The sequence below is a fragment of the Castanea sativa genome, chromosome 9, assembly GCF_040712315.1.
Source record: "Castanea sativa cultivar Marrone di Chiusa Pesio chromosome 9, ASM4071231v1".
In the NCBI taxonomy this organism is placed as follows: Eukaryota; Viridiplantae; Streptophyta; class Magnoliopsida; order Fagales; family Fagaceae; genus Castanea; species Castanea sativa.
In genome coordinates this window covers 928,072-946,786 of record NC_134021.1, presented here as the reverse complement: position 1 = coordinate 946,786, position 18,715 = coordinate 928,072, and the positions used below count along the sequence as shown (strand labels likewise).

General features: G+C 34.0%; 2 pseudogenes; both read right to left on the bottom strand.

Moving 5' to 3' along the window:
- Positions 1 to 4,695: 4,695 nt before the first annotated feature.
- Positions 4,696 to 10,208, bottom strand: LOC142611073 (disease resistance protein RPM1-like; annotated as a pseudogene).
- Positions 10,194 to 18,447, bottom strand: LOC142611072 (disease resistance protein RPM1-like; annotated as a pseudogene).
- Positions 18,448 to 18,715: the final 268 nt, after the last annotated feature.

Below are 18,715 nucleotides of genomic sequence, written 5' to 3'. Positions count from 1 at the left end.
TAGCTTATTTACTATTAGTCAGGCAAGACTTCCTCAATTAACATCCAAGATATATATTTTCATATCTGTTAGAAGATGAGATGTAGTCATCATTGATTTAGTATCTCTTTTTTTTTTTCTTTTTTTTTTTTGATGAAGCAAACAATTCATGTAATATAGTTCATGACTCATAAAGCTGAGCTGTAGTAAACAATAGTTAGCAGCATAACACACAGAAAATCTAAATAAACTGTAGCTTATTGGCTAAAGTATACATCTTGGATGTTAATTAATTGACCAAACCTTACCCAACAATAACTCATCTATTAATTATGAAAATATTTTGGATCTGCTATAATTTTGGTTGGAAGTATAAAAAATAAAAAAACACACTTTAATTTTTGTTTAATTTGAGAATTTAATCATCATGTGAAACTTCGACCAATGTGAGATATTGTGAACAATTGCGCTTATTAGTCAACCCTTTTCATGATGATTGATTCAAGAAGCAAAGTAAGCAATTAGAAGTGGGAAACACAAATATTTATGAACAAATTACAACAGACAAACACATGTTCTAAACCACAAATAAGGCATCATAACCAAATCAAATCTAAGAAAACTATGTACATACAATTGAAAATCACATGCAAGCTTAGATAATCCAGTAAATTCCATCGAGGACTTTCCTCAAACATATGGTGAGCTCGATTTACCCGCATACAAACCACACATTCATGCATGCATACACACCTAAATACATACAAACACAGCATTTTGAGTCTGACCCAGAAACTGATTTGTTCTATTTCGAAGGAATTTGATGTGTTTATGACAAGATGGTAGCTAAAACAATTTGCTTTAAAAAAACTCTGTTTTCAACGCTATGGAACGTGATTTTATGGCGCTTTGAAAAAACCACTGTCGCTCCTTATCAGAAGGAAGCAAAGTCTAGTGTATTGATCAAGCTACAGATTCAGAAGACCTTAATCTTGAAAAAAAGAATGGACAATTACTCTGTTTTCAATAAGAAAGAACAGAACAGAGTAATCTGGACTGGAATTCTAGAGAGAAAATTTGAGAGGAAATGAGTGAAAATGTTGATTGTATACTGCGCAAGTAAAATTACATTCACAATAGGCTATAAATATTTATAGTACAGCTAAGCTAACAAATATTTAAATACAACACGTGCTAATCGTGTGAGGAAAGCAAGCTTGAGTTAATTTCCTACTCTTCAGTCCTTTTAAATACGACAGCGTTTATATCCCGCTGATGCTATTGTCCTCAACGTTATACCGCATATCACAATTTACAAGGAAATAAATCACTGTTTCAAACTTTGAAATATACAAGTAGTGTATAGTGTTGTTCAAGAAACATGTAGACACAATAGAATGATATAGAAAAGTGTTAATGGAACTCTTTCCCTCTCTATCTTTGGGTGATAAGAATTGCAAAAGATGGTGTAAATGTTTAGCTTTATTGTATAAAATTACTACTTTTGTGGTGATTTTGTTAGCTATAAAATGGAAAATGGAAAATGGAAAATGGAAGCGGAGTGTAACTTCATAAATCAATTCATTATATTGAAATACTATTTAATCATATTGATATTTTGCTACAAGCTAACAGATTGATAAATAACATTCAGCAAGTTGTTGCGTAAGATGATTGGCAAATGGCAACTAGTACTCTAGTAGTGGTATAAATCCTGGCTACGAACCCCCTGAAGCCGATTTGTGCATTACAAAATCAAGGCAAAGAGATCAAGTCATGGGAATAACATTTATGGTTCAAACGAAAAAAAAAAAAGTTTATTATCATTCCAAAATGTACTATTGCAATGTTGTCAAACCCACATTTTCATCAAATTAAAAAAAAAAAAATGTTGTCAAACCCACATGGGCATTTTGTCCCAAAAAAAAGAAGAAGAAGAAGAAGCTAAAACCACCCTTCTAGCTAACATAATACTTAAAACCAACACTTAATGTAAACTGCCTCTCCTAGCACAAAAAACATCTAGCTAATATCAATTGATATGTAGGGATCAAAATTAATACTTAAATATAATTTTTTAGATGTTGTACCTTCTCTATTTAAATTCAACTATGTGACCATATTGATTAATGTAGCTCAAATGTGCTATCTTCCTTTGATGACAATTAAATTAAATTTTGTTATTTGATGCGGCCATATTATTAAATTTAATTGAGGAACCTAAAATACATGACACCCTAGACCCCCAAACCCTGAATGCCATTGGGTATTCTTTACTTTTTATGTCACACACAGTGACATGAATTCCATTATCCACAACTTCGTTCTTGTTTAGCAATGGCAAGAGAAATTTTGCCACGTCTAGTTTGTTCAGGGACAGCTTGCTTTGGTCACCCCTTACATCGCCGGATATCAACAGCTTCTCAAAGGACTAAAGCATGCTCCTATGAGGCCGTTGACGTTGAGGTGTGGGAATGGTGGAAAATCTGGGGGCTTGTAAGCATAAGCTTTCATGGACAAGCTTACAAACTTTGGTTTTCCTGGAAAAAATTAAATGGGTTATGGCATGCTATATTTGCTACATGTTGCTTATGCCTAATTCTTTGGGTTTGGATTTTATGCAAAGCTATGGCAAATTTCTCATCCAGCTTGGCATGCTGTATGTGAAGAAGAATCATGACGGCTTTGTCTTCCTCATTGAATTTTTCAAAGAAGTCATTGCCATTAATATATTCACTCAACCTTCTTTTCCCCATAATTTATTTTAAAGTATGGAAGTTTATGTGAGGAAAGGAGTAATAGTTTAGTAATTGGATGTAATAATTTTAAGCATAACAGTGGCAGCACATAATCCCTAATAGCTTGACTCACTCATTCTCTTAGGGTCCGTTCAGTTAGAGAAGTGAAAAAGTGGGAGGATGGAAAATTGTGGGACGATGGAAAATTGTGGGAGGATAGAAAATATTTAGTTTTCCCTCTTGTGTGTTCGGTTGAAGGGATGGAAAAGTGGAAGGGTAGAAAACTCTTTTGTTTGGTTGGAGAGAAAAATGGAAGGATGAAATATGTAATTTATATAAATTGACTATTATACCCTTGTTATATAATATATAAGAAATAGATTTATTTGTACTCATTATATAATATAAAATTTATCACATCATATATATAAATTTATATTGTTATTTTTATTATTATAGATCAGGTCACGTTGAAAAAGAGAGAGAGAGAGAAGAGAACGTTGAAAAAAAATAGATCGGGTCACATTGAAAAAAAAAATCCCAGGTCATGTTGAAAAAAAAAAAGAGAGAGAGAGAGAGAGAGAGAGAAGAGAACGTTGAAAAAAAAAGGTGGAAAGAGGGCATTTTTGTAAAAGTGCTACTATAACATTTTTCTCTCCAGATTTTCCTCCCAATTTGGGAGGGAAAAAATGTGAGCCCGGAAAGAAAACTTTCTCCCGGGTTTTCTCTTCTTTCTATTTTCTTTTCCCAACCAAACAGTAAAAAACAACATATTCCACCATATTTTCCTCTCTTTATTTTCTATCCTCCCTATTTTCACGCCAAACAGACGTACCCTTAGGGTAATGAAAAAGGGTTTCTCAAACTTTTATTCAATTCGTTGGTTCACTATTGTATCAAAAAAACAAATTTGTGGCTTCACGAAAAATATTATTCAATGTTTCAATTCGCTTGAACAGTTTAGCTTAGGATGAGAAGGGTAGGGTGTTAGCTGAAATAGTACAATAGAACTTATGAATAGTACCAAAAAATGAGTGAGGCTCATAAATAGTACCAAAAATAAACTGAATAATCAAATAAGCTAACTTTTTAAGCTAGAGCCAAACACATAATTATTATCATAAATCAAAACAGAGTCGAGTTTTGGGCATTTTTCAATCCAACATAAATTTCACATACTAAGAAATCTCCAAACCTAACTAAACTCATGGACCACAGTAGCTCTAAAAAACAAACCAGATTGATTTATAGGAAACATGATGGGTTGGGTCAGGTAATTGGGTTGAAACAATTTTGCCAGACCTAGTTAAAAAAAAAAAAAAAAATGGTTTTCATTCTACAATTTAAGCCCACTTTCAAATAAAGAATTACAATTTCATCTAAACTAGTTACAAAAATCAAAATAATTTAAAATAACAAATTTAAACCAAATATATTTTTTTAACCATTAAGTAAGAGCTTGCAATGGATTTACTTGGACTGAAATTTTTGCCAACTCAAATCTAATCCAACCCAAGTTTCTAAAATAAAAAGCCCAACCCACCCCTTCAACCCATAAAAAACCAACCCTAGGCGTTGGTTTAGATTGGGTTGGATCGGCTTCATTGAATTGGTGGATTAGATCTACACACATCAAAGAAAAATGAACAAAAGAAGTACAAAACTCACTGGAACAATAGAAAATAATTAATAGGGATGTTAATAGTTTGCACAAGCTAAATTATCTACAACACAGAAAAGAGGAGCAATTCCACCATTGAACCAGTAACAATCTTCCAACAACTTGCCACTAAGGCATCTTGGAGTTCAAACTTTTAAATTTATTACAACAATGTAGAAAGTCTTGAGTACTAATTTATTGAACAATAAACAGAATATCAAAATGACACTTAGAATTGGAGTTCCAAAAAAAAAACAGGATCCTTTCGAAGCAAACAAGGCAAACTCATAATCTTCAGCATGATTCTGCCACTAGTAAAAAAAAAAAAAACAGAGATATGGTAAATTTTGTCTAGGTTCTTCTCATAAAAATTTAAGCTATTACAAAGGGGACTAACAATGTATATATCTAGCATTTCACAGACATACATAAACTTGTTAGTGAAAAGCAATTTTGTTTTGTTTTGGGGGGTTTAGATGAAAGATAAAAATGAATGCAAGATCCATTCATGAAAAAGGATAAAAAGAAGAATAAAAATAGAGAGAATTGAGAAACATTCCCGAATTACAACCAGATGTAGATCTTTGGGATGCACAGCAACACTGAATGACAGAGTAACTTATGAGTTGTGACCTAGGAAGCACGGACGCGGCGCCGGAGGTGCCGCACCCGCGTCCGACGCGGCGCGACGCGGCGACGCGTGAGGGACGCTGCTGCTCGCGCGTTGGTGCCGCGTCGGGCCGCGTCGGCCATGTGTTTTCCTTTTTTTTCAGCCGACTCGCGCCGACACGGCGCCGATTCGAGCAGATTCGGGCCGATTCGGCCAGAATCGGGCCTGTTTCGGCCGTATCGGGCTGTATCGGCCGGCGACCGAAACGGCCGAAACATGCCGAAACAGGCCTCGATTCATGCTGCAACAGCCGAAATCGGCTCTAAATGAGACCCAAAAACCCTAAATCTATCCTTTCTTAATTTTATTTTGAACATTTGTTGCTTCTTTTGTGTTTTCTTTTTGGTTTTGTGTTTCTTGCTTTTTTCTTTCTTTGTTTTGTGAATCAAGGCATAGTAAATTAGTAATATGTTTTTTAAGAATATTTTAATAGTAAAAATATATAGAAAATATAAATAAAAATATTTTTAATAATTTTTTAATTGCCGAGTCCCGCCGCACCCGCACCCACCTTTTTCAAAAATTGCCGAGTCCTGCACCCGTACCCGCACCCGTACCCGCACCCGCACCCGTGCTTCATAGGTTGTGACTAAGTGTGCGTTTGGCTCCAAATTAAAAAAAGCCAGCTTATTTATTATTCAGCTTATTTTTGTTACTATTCATGGGTTTTACTGCACTTTTTAGTATTATTCATGAGTTCCACTGTACTATTTTAGCAAACTTTTATCTTAATTTACAGTATTTTCAGTAAAAAGTTTTCAGTTTCAGCAAAATAAACAGATCTCAAATAGACCCTAAAAGTATGATGACAAATTCAAATAAATATTGCCAATTTAGGTAACACAAAGTATCAAGTTGCAGTTCCAATCACATATAAAAAGATACAAACAAAATAGTTCAACATGTATTAATTGGAAATTATGACTTGTATCACTCATTTATCTTCATGAGCTTATGACAACCTACCAATGAGGAATGCAATAAAAATACAGTTTAAAGCAAGAGATTTGCTATCCAAAAAAAGAATTGCTAAAACAGAGAAAAATAAGAAATCTCATTAAGAATTTATATGTAAGTCAATGATCTTTAACTAGGACTCAAGAACCATAGGTTAATGGCCAAGATGCATCAATAAAGGGAAAATAATTAAATTGTGATTATACTCATCAGAAAATAAATAAACCTTAATCACATCTCATTCATATAGGAGTTGCGAACTTAAGAGCATAGGGTCCAAAACAGAAATTGACAACTTTTTTTCTTAAATTGATACAGCCACTTTTTCATGCATGATGCATGGGTATAGAAATGGAGAGAGACTATGCGTCTTCTGGCTATTAGTTTGTGCATCTCTTGGGTACTATGGTTAAGAGTTAGTGCAAAAAGAAAGTATGACCTAACTCTTATGAGCATCTTCCTGGAAACAAGGCACTAGTCCCCTTCCCTTACGTGATCTCCTAAATGGGAAGGAACACCTACATAAAGTCAAGAAAATATGCTGCTTCTCAAATGGATAGCAATATGTACAAACAGGTACAAGGGACATCAATGAAAAGACATAGGGAGCATGTGCCAAGCTAAAAAGCAATTACAGAAGACATCCTACCTTAAATTAGACATAAATCTATGACCTTAGTGTGGTAGACTAACAATGTGAGCACTTAAGAGTTCATCCTATTATCGATGACAAAAAAATAAAAATAAAATAATAAAAAGAACCTATTATTAATCAATGTATTTCATGATGACTAGTTCTCAAATTATAAAAGGAGCAAAGTATGCACTTTAGAAGTTTGAAACACAAAAAATTTATATATAAACAAATCACTGGCTAACATGTGACTTACTAAAATGAACCAATACGTGGTCCAAACCACAAATAAGACATCATAACCAAACCAAATCTAAGAAACCTATATACATAAAATTGAAAATGACATGCAAGCTTAGGATAATCGACATGCATGGAAGACACATAATGAAAAATCAAGCAAAAGTCTTGTGGTTACATAAGTCAAACATCTTGTATCTTCCAATCACACAACGTCCATAGAGGACTTTCCTTGAACATATGGTGGGTTTGACATACCCACATAGAGAATACCCCCAAATACATATGTATAAACAGTATTTTGAGTCAGGCCTAGAAACTAATTTTATCTATTGCGAGGAAATTTGTTATTTTATTTTATTTTTCTATGCCAAGATGGTAGATAAAGCAAATTCCAAGCAATCAAGCAATAGCAAGCATGATTCTGCCATGGGTAAAAAAACAAACATACGATTAAGTACAATTAATCGTTAGAACAGATTACTTATTTATCATGTCAAAAACCATTAGTTCAAAGAAATAACTTAAATGATAAAATGAATGCAACCATTCATTTAAAGATTAAAAGTGGAAGAAAAATTAGATAGAACTAAGAAGCTACCTTTGTTAAACATTTTGAATTACTTTAAGATGTAGATTGCTAGTATGTGCTGAACCTTTGGAAAATCCACTTTGCGAATGCGATTTTGAAGTTCCATTGAGACAAATTGCAAATATAGTTGTTGGAGATTTTGAAGGTATTCAATGCCCTTGGGCACTGTCTTTAACTCCATGCAGCTGACAATATATAGGGATTTCACATTTGGCATCACCCCCTTTTCTATTATTATCTCATTCAATTGAGGGAAATTACAAATAACCAACCCTGAAAGCTTAAGAAAGCCTATACTGAAACATAGCTGTTTTCCAACATAGACATTAGTAAGTACAAGACGTCCCAAATGGGGCAAAGCAGCAATGTGGGGGAGTAAATCTTCTTCCAGTCTCAGTCAATGCAGATACAAAGATGTGAGGCTTTGAAGTGAATGAAACCACTATGGCACCTTTTCTAGTTTTCCAGACAAAACAAGCTTTTGAAGGTTGGTAGGAGGAGATGAAAGTGCATCCATACGGAGGGTTTCCTCCGCATTTGTAACCACGATACACAAATAGCACATAAGCTTCATGTTATGAATTGAATCATATAAGTCCATCTCTGCATTCACATTTGAAAGAACGATCGTGGTAAGCTGAGTCATGCTCCGAATCTGTTTCAACAAGTCACCTTTTATTTCTAAATATGTCACAACTTGCAAATTTTTTAATCTACAGATATTTGATGGTGTTCGCGGCCCAATAACAATTTTGGAATCATTCCAATTTCCATTGTATTGGTGTAGAATTAGATGCCGCAAGTTTTGCAACTCTCCTATTTCACAAGGAAGGACCTCTAGTTTTGTGTCTCGGATGTCCAAGGTTTGAAGGTTTCGGAGCCACCCTACAGATTTTGGAAGCTCCTTAACTAAAGTTCCCCTTAATTCAAATATCTTAAGTTAAATAATTTGAATAGTTCATCAGGCAAGTCATCAATGGGGGCATCTTCCAAATCTAGGACCCTTAACATTTTACTTCTAAAAGGCAATGTTTTCAAGATCTTGTTAAAAACAAGAAAAGAATGGAGCTTTGACATACTCGTAAATGATTTGACTTCTTCATCAGTTTTGTGAATTGAAATGCGGCGTGCTTCGCATTCTTTCAATTCTTCTCTTCCAACATGTACAACACCAATCTTCTCTCTCTCTGATATTGATAGAGCAAGCTCCCGTAGAATATCATGCATTTTACATCTCTTTGGCCTTCCAAATTCATTCCTTTTTACAACTTGAAGCATGCTTCGAAATATGAATTCTAATAGGTAGCTCTCTGCTACTTCCTTTGGCATGGACCTTTTATCTTGATCTACAAATCCTTCTGTCATCCATAGCTTTATGAGCCTCTTTCTTCGCAATATAGGAAACAATACTTCAATTGATATGGTAAATCATTGAAACTAAGCAACAAAATGCTCTTCACTGCTTCTAGCTTAGGATTTTTACTTAGACTCCAATTCAAGCTGTTGTAAATTTCGTTCCACTCAGACATATTCTCAGAGTACATAAGACTGCCCAAAGCTGCAATTGCTAGAGGTAGGCCATCACATTTTCCCACAAGTTCCTGAGCAAAAGATTTAAGCTCTGGTGGACAACTTCCATTAGGACTGCTTGAGAGTGCTTTCTTGCAAAAGAGTTCCCAAGCCTCTTCCGTTAGCAACAATTCCATTTTATGAATGTGATGTTTACCTCCCATTTAATGGCAAGCTACATCATCTTCTTTTCGAGTCGTAAGGATGATTCTACTCCCAAAACAACTATCTCGAAGTGATACCTTTATTTCATCTAAGAGGTTTGTGTCCCAAACATCATCTAGGACAAGTAGATACCTTTTCTTCTCTAAATAATTAACCAGTGTTTTTACTAACAGTCTGTAGTTCATGGAATTCAAGTCTGCTGGATTTGTTTCCTTCCTTGACTCGTGGAATTCCTTAATCAAGCCCCTCAATATGTCTTCTAATTCATATGCTTGGGAAATTGTGATCCATGCACAACAATCAAAATGTTTCTTTACATCTTCATTGTTGTAGGTGTTGGCAGCTTGTGCGGTCTTGCCTGAACCTCCTATCCCAACTATCGAAATGACAGTAAGATGTGGTTCTCCATCCATCAACCAACCCATTATCAATTGCCTTTTCTTTTCAATCCCTACAAGTTCGTCTTCTTTAAAAAGAAGAAGAGATGATTCAGCGTGATGCACCACCCATTTTTGATTATCTTTAGAACTAGTTCCCTCTATATGATCAATACCATATCTTTGGTTTCTCTCTGGTATGGCGCCCTTGATTTTCCCATTAATTTTTTGTATCTTGGTGGCTGTTTGACACCTCACCCAAAGATTTTTTGGAAAGTAAATGGTGTGGTGAAAGATCCAGGAAGATCGACCCCCAATTCGTTGGCGATTCATGTGATACATGAAGTAGTCAATAATGTCTTCAACTTCATACGCCATGTCTCTCACATTTGCCACCCAAGTCTTCTCTCCTTCACTCCCTGCTCCCTTTCTATCAGCATCTACTAAGAACGATCCCTACTCCCTTTCTATCAGCATCTACTAAGAACGATCGCATGTTTATCAACTCATCTTTGATATCTTCAATTGCATCATGAGCCCCCCATAACAAAGATGCTTCATTTGAAAGGATTGAAATGATATTTTCAATCAAGAGTTCCACTACAGCCTGATCCATTTTTAACTTCACAGTTCAAACTCCCCTTCTAGCTTTAGTCACCAAGTTTTTATGCTCCCTTTCTTCAAGTTGAATCACATCCAAAGAGAAAGAGAATGCCATGCTTTGACTTGTTGCTTGCTGGTCCTAGGAGATCTGTACAAAAAAAGAAAAAAGAATAGAGGTGAGAAACATAATGCATGAAAGGATTCTAATTCTCAAAAAGTGTACCAGTACATCAGTTAAGTTGAAGAATGATTTTTTTTTTTTGGGAGATAAGTGTAGATACAGTGATTTTTATATTTATTTAAATTAAACAATGATCGTTGTACTTAATTAAATTAAACAGTGAGAAATATTTCTATTTGTCGCTGGCAACATTTTCATTTATGACACCAGATGTTGTCTAATATGTGATTTGTACATTAAACAGAACACTAGAAGGATGTGATTTGTGAACTTTCAAAAAAAAAAAGAAAAAAGAAAAAAGGAGGATGTGTACATTAGTCTTTATATTAGTTTTTTTGTTTTACTGCATAATAATGGTAAGGAAAGGCGATGTACCAATAAATGTTTATAAAGGTTTAAGAAGTAAGATTCTCCACACACACACACAAAAAAAAAAAAAAGATTTAAGGACTAAAATGAAATAATGATGATTTGATAAAAGAATTAAAAAATTATATAATTTATGGACCAAAATTTTGACTTTTTTTTTTAATTTCTTTCGAACAAAAGAATTGAGTCTTTCTAAAATATCATTCTTATCTTATAATGAAATTAAAAACTTTTAAACAAATTATTACATGATAATAATTGCATTTATTCTTAGGTAAAGACAATAAAAGACATCGATAAAATTATAAATTTTCACATATTAAACTTGTTCAAGTGACAATTAAATCATTAATAAGAGATGAAGTTTAACACATTTGTTTGATTTGCAATGTTTAAGAGATGATTTACAATTTACATTTCAATTTTCCTTGATCTATTATTTCTTTATTAATAAACCATAGAGTCATGTTTCCATAAGGGACCAATTAATTTTAATTGTTTTGAATCTTCTTATTCTCAAACAAAAGTCTCATGTCCTACGCTAGTGTTTCACTTTATACTTTATAGTTTATACTTCATCAATTATAATACGTAATGTATTTTATTTTTATTTTTAAAACAATATACTTTGGTTACTTGAAAATGAGAGGAGAAATAAAAAACTATGTAATAGTATGTAATTAGTAGAACATAAAGTAGAACACCCAAAGCATGATCGATGGTTTTTATTCCTCTTTATCATTAATTGATCAAACAATTTGGCCTTTTTTTTCAAATGATAAGTTTAATTGATAATAAAAGCATTGCAATTTGCATTTTAAACCAAACAGTTAGACAATAGGTGACCAATGAGAGAGAATAGAACATATATTATTAATACATAAAATGAAGTGATTCCACCAACTGAAAAGATAGAAAACCCTTATTTATTCCTCATGAAATACCCCCACACTTACAAATGAAATTTACTAATAAAAGTACAAACTAATTGATTAAAAGCAGAACAATTAGAAATTCAAACTCCCCTAAAAATAAAAGATATTAAAATTCAAAATGACCCAACCTCAACCTCAACCTCAACCTCATGAAGTGTGGTCTCAATAATTAATAAAGAATGAATATATGATATAGACATAAGTAGAATTGAACTAAAATTACAATATTCAAATTAATAAAATAAAAATTTCAACTCCCACCTCCAGTCCTGAGTCCACTAATCGAAATTGGTACCCAAGATTATCTGATACTCAAATTGAAGATAGATGTTACCTAGGAGATCCAAAAGAACAAATTATCAAATATAGAAACAAAAGCTAATTAATGCTTTTAAATATTTAAAATATGCAAATACAGGGGTTAAATATTTTAAAGAATAGACTTGGAAAATAAACTTGAATATTTTCTTGAGAAGAATTGTACACTTCGAGAGCTTACAAGAGGAATTAACAATTGAAGGTGATAAAGAAATATTATAAATAGGGAGGATCGCAAATGAGAGAAATAAATTAAATAATATAAAGATGGTTTTTCTCCACTCTGTATTTCACTTGAGAGTTGAGAATGAGTAGAATTTTCTTTCTTCTTAGCAAAACAGAGAATGAGAGTAGCCTTTTACTACAGACTGGAAGTAGCCATTGCTGATCAATGGCCCATTGCTTATTTGCAACCAAAAAAATAAAACTAAGACAAAAGGCAAAAAACAAAACTTTTCGCAATAATTTCCAAAGGCAAAACTAATATTTCCAGCCGAAACTTTAAGCCTTAAGGGTTCAAATCCTTTTTTTTTTTTTTTTTATAATTGGTTTTTAAAAAAATGCATGAAGCCTTCATTATTGAACTCATTTATCAAAATAGAGCAGTTCTCAGTTGATTACGTTAAAGTTAATCGAGCTTTTGTTTTTGCTCAGTCTCTCCGAGGGCTTCAATTCTCACAGATTGAGCCCAGCCTCGAATTTCCACATATTGAAGGTAAAAAAAAATTTATATACACTCTTAACTTAGGTTGAAAAGGCTGAATCCTTATCATAAGGATATCATATGTTGAATCCTTCTTTATTTCTCTGGAATTGATCATATTCACTACCTACATGTTCTAAGCCATGGCAAAATGTTCGTCATATCATAAACAACACTAAGGATAAGAGTTGGACATCTAAGCCTAAAAGTAAGCATATGTTTAAGAGCATGAAAAGGCAATAATTGCAAGATTTACCATTGCCAAAACAGGGAACCATATGATACATAACTTAAGTATAAGATTCATCTATCTATGCTGCCCTTGAAGAGGATGGAATAATCAATAATTGGAAAAGATTTACAACTTTTAAAGCAGTATACCATGTCTTAATTTACTAATACTAAGATTATGAGACCATGATATCCTTTTCATCAAATAATCATTTAACTAGTGAATAAAACAATTTCAGCTTCAAAACAGAATAAGAATTAAATAAATTTCTTTGTTCAAGGCTTAGGATTTATGGTTTCAAAGACACTGGCATTTAACAACGACAACCCAATTAAATCAGGACTCTTAAGTTGATCCAACTGTTTCTTACCTCGGAGAAATGAGTACACGATGTAGAGGAAATTTTTCCGATCTACTTGCTTGGAATTACAATGGAACTCAGCTGACCCAATTGATTCAATCTTCAGTAGATTTGGAATCAGCTGCTCACAAAAACCCTCTATATAGATGTAAGTACTTGCTTCTGCATTCCAGAAAGCCTTGGACTGCTAGAGGTTCCCATATCATCTTCTCGCTAATTTTGAAATTAGATATGCTTTCTGAACAGTCAGAAAAGGAATTTATGAAGTTTCTTCACTCACACTGCAAAGCAATATAAAACACTATTTATTTGTAAAACTTAAACAAAATTAACCATAACTACATTTTGAGGAAACAAAAAGGCAAGCATGTTTGAAAGCAAAGAGAAAAGACATCAGTACTTCTTCCTTTGTAAAATGATTACAAGATAAAAAGAGTTGCATATGATAGAGGAGAAAAACTGCACAAAGAGGCTATTATATTAGTATATACATGTCCAACAGCGAATGACAAAAGAGGAACTTATGAATTATGACTAAGATTATTATGTTCACAAATTCAAATAGATATTGTTAACTTAGGTAACACAAATTATCGAGTTGCATTTCTAATCACAAAAAAGAAGACAGAAAAAAATTTCAACATGTAGTACTTTTTTTTGCTAACCCTCAACACTTAGTACTTGGATATTATGACTTTGAGCACTAATTTCTCTTCATGAGACAACCTAAAAAATAAGGAATGCAGTAAAAATACAGTTTAAAGCAAGAGATTTGATACCCAAGAAAAGAATTGGAAAACATATAGGAAAAAAATTACTACTGGAAACCTCATTTAAGAATTTTTATGCAAGTCAAAGATTTATAACTAAGACTCAAGAGCCATAGGTTAATAGCCAAAGGTGCTCAATAAAGTACAACTAACTAAACTATGATAATACTTTCCAAAAATAAATAAACCTTAATCACATTGCTTGTATGTATAAATAAACCTTAATCACACCTCATTTACAAAGGAATTGCAAATTAAAGAGCATAGGGTGTAAAGCAAAAACTGAAAACCTTTTTTTTAACGTGATACAACCACTTTTTCAGGCATGGGTACAGAAATGGATGGGAATTGTGCATCTTCTGGATAGTAGTTCGTGCATCTCTTGGGTTCTAAGGTTAAGAGACAATGCAAAAAGAAAGTACAACCTAAGAGTGTCTTCCCAGAAACAAGGCACTAGTCCCCCCTCCCATACATGATCTCCTCAAAACAACAATGCCTCAGCATAAATGCGAGGGGAACACCTGTGAGGAAAATATGAGGGGACAACATTTATAAAGTGAAGAAAATTATTTCTGAACCTAAATGTTGCTTCTCAAATGGATAGCATAATAGTACGTAAAAGGGCATCAAGGAAAAGACACTGGTAGCTTGAATCTAGCTAAATTGCAAGTACAGAAGACATCCTATCTTAAATTAGACAATAAACCTACCACCATAGTGTGGGAGACTAACAATGGGAGCACTGAGAATTCAAACATCCTAGTATCAATGTCATAAAAATAAATAAATAAATAAAGCAATTATTAATCAAAGTTTCTCACGAGGACTAGTTCTCATATTATACAAGAAGCAAAGTAAACACTTAAAAGTTTGGAACATAAATATTTATATATAAACAAATTGTGGGCTGACATGTGGCTTATAAAAATGGACCAATACATGTTCCAAACCACAAATAAGACATCATATCCAAACCAAATCTAAGAAACCTCTGTACATACAATTGAAAATCATATGCAAGCTTAGGATAATCAACACGCATGAAAGATACATAATGAAAAATCCAGAAAATTTTGTGGAGTTACATAAGTCACCATCTTGTATCTTCCAATCACACAATGTCCACAGAGGACTTTCTTCAAACATACGGTGGGCTTGACATACCCACATACAGAACACACCTACAAACACACTAGCATACATACATACACACCTAAATACATATATAAACACAGCATTATGAGTCAGACCCAAAAACTAATTTGATCTATTTCGAGGAAATTGATGTGCTTAAGCCAAGATGGTAGCTAAAACAAAGTACAAGTCTACAAGCAATCAAGCAGTAGAAAGCATTAGTGAGCCTGATTCTACCACAGGTAAGAGAAAAAAACATTGATATGGTAAAGTAAAATTAATCATTAAAAAAGATTACTTATTTATCATGTCAGAAAACATTAGTTCCAAAAACATAAGCCATTTTAAAGTGAATTCATAATATAAATCAAGCATGTTACAGGCATATATAAATTTATTAGTGAAATAGCTTAAATGATGCAATTTTTTTGTTTTTTAAAGATGATAGATAAAATGAGTTCAATGACCATGCATTGACGATTAAAAGATGGAAAACAGATAATTAAAAAGCTACCTTCATGAAGCATTCCGAATTACAACCTTATGTAGATCTTTGGGATGTGCCGCACCTTTGGAAAATCCATGCTACCTTCTCCTTCAATGCAACTTCTCTTTCAATGCAACTTTTAAGTTCCATTGAGGCATATGTCCAAAATAGTTTTTGGAGATTAAGGTATTCAATGCCCTTAGGCACTGTCTTTAACTCCATGCAGCTGTCAATCCATAGAAATTGCACACTTGGCGTTACTCCCTTTTCTATTATTATCTCATTCAACTGAGGGAAATTACAGATCCACAATTCTGTGAGCTTGGGAAAGCCTGTAATGAAACATAGCTGTTTTCCAACATAGGCTTTAATAAGTGAAAGATGTCCCAAAATGGGCAAAGCAGCAATGTGAGGGAGTAGATCTTCTTCCATCCTTGACCAATGCAATTGCAAATTTTTGAGGCTTTGAAGTGAACAAAAAAACTGTGGCACCTTCTCTAGTTTTCCATTCAAATAAAGCTTTTGAAGTTTCGGAGGAGGGGATGAGAGAGCATCCATTCAGAGAGTTTCCTCCTCATTATTTACCTCGATTGACATGAGACCTAAGATGTGGCATGTTTTGAATTGAGAGACTTAAGTCCATCTTGTCTGCTGCTTTCACGTTGCCTATACCAATCGAAGTGAGTTGGGTCATGCTACAAATTTGTCTTACCAAATCACCTTTTGCCTCAATAGTGCATACAGTTTGCAAATTCTTTAACCACCCGACATTTGATGGTGCTTGCATCCCTATAAAATATTTGAAGTCATTCCAGTTCCCAGTGTAGCAATACATAATTAGATGCCACAAATTTTCCAAATTTCCTATTCCATGAGGAAGGGCCTCTATTTGTGCGTCCCTAATATCCAAGGTTTGAAGATTAAGGAGCCTCCCTATGGAATTTGGAAGCTTCTTTACTAAAGTTCCCCTTAAATTCAAATATCTTAAGTTGAATAATTTGGATAGTTCATCAGGAAATTCATCACTGGGGGCATCCTCCAAATCTAGGACCCTTAACATTTTACTTCCGGAAGGCAATGTTTTCAACGATTTGTTAAAAAAAAGAAAGGAACGAAACTTTGACATACTTGTAAATGGTTCAAGTTCTCCATGGGATTTGTGAATTGAAATGCGTCGTGATTTGCATTCTTTCATTTCTCCTCCACCACCATGTACAGCAGCAAACTTTTCTTTGTTTGATAATGATAGAACAAGCCCTGCAGAAGATCATGCATTTTACATCTCCTTGGCCTTCCATATTCATTCCTCTTTATAACTAGAAGCATGTTACAGAAATTGAGTTCTACTAGATAGCTATCTGCTACTTCTTCTAGAGTGCACCCTTCAATCGGTTCTACAAATCCTTCAGCCATCCAAAGCTTAATGAGCCTTTTTCTTCAAATCTCATGAACTTCTGGGAAAAGGGAGCAATACAAGAAACAATGGTTCAAATGATATGGTAAATCATTGAAACTAAGCAACAAAATCTTGTTCACTGCTTCTAGCTTAGGATTTTTACCTAGACTCCAATTCAAGTGGCTGTAAATTTCGTTCCATTGAGACAAATTCTTGGAGTACATAAGACTTCCCGAAGCTGCAATTGCAAGAGGGAGGCCTTCACATTTTCCCATGAGTGTTTGAGCAAAAGATTTAAACTCCAATGGACAACTTCCATTGGGACTGCTTGAGAATGCTTTCTTGCAAAAGAGTTCCCAAGCCTCTTCCTTTTGCAGGAGTTGAATATGATGAATGTGATGTTTACCCCCCAAATGATAGCAAGCTACATCTTCCTTTTGAGTTGTAAGGATGATTCTACTCCCAAGACAGCTATCTTGAAGTAATACTTTTATTTCATCCAATACGTTTGTGTCCCAAATATCATCTAGGACAAGTAGACACATTTTCTTCTCTAAATAGTTCACCGGTGTTTTTACTAATAATCTGTAGTTCATGGAACTCAAGTCTACTAGATTTGCTTGCTTCCTATACTCATAGAATTCTTTAATCAAGCTCCTCAATAAGTCCTCTAATTCATATGCTTGGGAAACTGTGATCCATGCAAAACAGTCAAAATGCTTCTTTACATCATCATTGTTGTAGGTGTTGGCAACTAGTGTGGTCTTGACTGAACCTCCCATCCCGACTATCGAAATGACAGTCTGATGTGGTTCTCCATGCATGAACCAACCCATTATCAATTGCCTTTTATTTTCAATCCCCACATGTACATCTTCTTTAAGAAACAAAGAAGATTCACCATTATCTTTAGAACTTGTACCCTCTATATGATTAGCACCATATCTCTGGTTCATTTCTGCAATGGTCTTGATTGCCTTATTGATTTTCTGTAACTTGGTGGTGGCTTGATGCCTCACCCATAGATTCTTTGGAAAATAAATATTTTGGTGAAGGAACCTGGCAGATCGACCTCCAGTTTGTTGGCTAATGATGTGATACATGAACTGATCAATAACATCTTCAACCTCATATGACAAGTCCCTCACATTTGCCACTCAAGTTTTCTCTCCTTCATTGCTTGTTCCCTTCTTATCAGCATCTACTAAAAAAGATTGCTTACTTATCAACTCATCCTTGACATCACCAATTGCATCACGAACCCCCCATAACAATGATGCTTCAGTTGCAAGAACTGAAAGGCTTTTGTTAATCAAATATTTTACTACAGCTGAATCCATTTTTGCCTTTAAATTTCCTTCTAGCTTCGTCACGGAGTTTTACATTCCCTTTCTTCCGATCATGTATTTACGATATCAAAATGGATTAATGGAAAGAAGGGAAAGAAAATGATAAGCTTTTTGACTTGTTGCTCGATTGTTGCTCATAGGAGACCTACACAATCAGAATAAAGGTGAGAGATATATTGGATGAAGGTATTTTTATTCTCAAAAATGTGTAGCAGTACAGATCAGCTATGTTTGAATTCACAATTTTTCTTCAAGACTCAAGAGCCTTATGGTCCAATGGCACCGCACAGGAGAAC